Source organism: Formica exsecta, unplaced genomic scaffold (genome assembly GCF_003651465.1).
Source record: "Formica exsecta isolate Colony F162 unplaced genomic scaffold, ASM365146v1 scaffold1414, whole genome shotgun sequence".
NCBI lineage: Eukaryota > Metazoa > Arthropoda > Insecta > Hymenoptera > Formicidae > Formica > Formica exsecta.
The window spans coordinates 177,848-179,431 of NW_021848743.1; the positions used below are offsets into that span (position 1 = coordinate 177,848).

At 37.2% G+C, this 1,584-nt stretch overlaps 1 protein-coding gene across 1 annotated transcript in view; it reads right to left on the reverse strand.

Moving 5' to 3' along the window:
• LOC115246227 (kinesin-like protein KIF12) overlaps nt 1-1,232 on the reverse strand; it is a 21,812-nt gene extending 20,580 nt beyond the window's left edge. Inside the window, exon 1 of the mRNA XM_029824927.1 lies at nt 1,040-1,232. The gene's annotated coding sequence lies outside the window, so the exon portion shown is untranslated. The remainder of the gene's footprint in view (nt 1-1,039) is intronic.
• Nucleotides 1,233-1,584: the final 352 nt, after the last annotated feature.

Here is a 1,584-nt window from a genome sequence, read left to right on the forward strand (position 1 = left end):
TGTGTGTATACATGTATATATACATGAATACTGAATACAAAAACAAGTTGCTTGAATGTAATAAATATAATAAATGAAATAAATAGAGAGAATATAAAAATGCAATTAATGTGATCGAATATAACAACAAAATTAATCAATTAAAATTTTTTCAAATAAACTCAGCTTTAGAATTATGAAATTTCCTTAATGACAGAAAATTTAATTAAAATCGTGCTGTATGAAAACAACTATTTGCATCAATTGTTGCCTGAAGAATGGAATCTCTTTTCGTTTAATATGAATGACATTTCGAGAAATTGCGCTTTGCTATTTTATCGGAAGTGAAAGTGAATGAGCCAGAGAGACAGTAATAAAATATTTTACACAAGTCATTAAAAGACAGATTGCGTGGTTTGCAACTCGCAATAGAATCACTTTTCTTAATATTAATGATCGATTAAAATGACAATCTATCTTTCTCTCTCTCTCTCTCTTTCTAAAATCTTTAACTATTTTATATATATCGTGTCGCTCTTCACTTTCTAACATTATTTTTATTGTGATAGAATTCATTGTCTCGCGCAAAAATCAGAGATGATTGACAAAAAATCGCGACAATTCGTAGAAAATTGATCTTTTTTTCATTTTACAAGCGCATGCGACATAAGGAACATATATTTTTAATAAGCTACTACAATATATGAATAACAAAGTATTAATTAATAATAATCGGCAGTTAATAAATTTTAATAATTGATGTAATGATGAATTTCAATAAATATAAACGTAAAACGAGATGAAAGTAATATCGAATTCGTTATCTCTCCTCACGCGATCTCATTATAGTCTAAAAATAAGAATTATTATATTTTCCGCTCGCTATTATTACACCGGCTATTCATAAAAATAAAACGCTCATTCGAACGCAACTCATCTCTCCCTAATAGAGCGCACACGTAGGATACTTTCATAATTGAAAAGATCGCTCAGACCGCTTATCGAACTTGAGTTGCAACGTTTCTTCCAGTGTATAGTCTACTGACGAAAATGCACTTACATTCGTAGTTTCATGTATCGTCCGGAAAATTCCCTGGCACCCTTTCGTAATCGATGCTTCCCCCTCTTCCGCGAGTCGGCGACGCGCCGGCAGATATTTTTTTTTTTTTTAATTCACCGGACAGATTAATCGTAGAAGAAACGCGATCTATCGAATCGCGCGAGAACGCGTTCGCGGGGGTAAGAGTGCTGCGTGCAACAGCAACAACCATTGGCGCCGTACTGACAATACACGGGGGAACGGTGGAGTCTTGGAGCTACCGCTTCTCGGGGATGGGGGTGGTTTTCCTATAGTCGGTGTCGCGCGCCGATCGAAAGCGACGGCTGTGTTCGACGCAACGCATTACCGTTATTATTACCACCACCATCGCTGTCTTGTACTATCGCCATTCTGCTGCCACCACCCCCCGACCGCAGCACGGTCATCGTCCACGTGGACACGGAATTGCATCACCGCGAACTTGACATCGACAGCGACGATAACGACAACGTTGATCGGTTATCACGAACCAGATATATCGCTCGGCTTCTAAATTTTCTTATCTG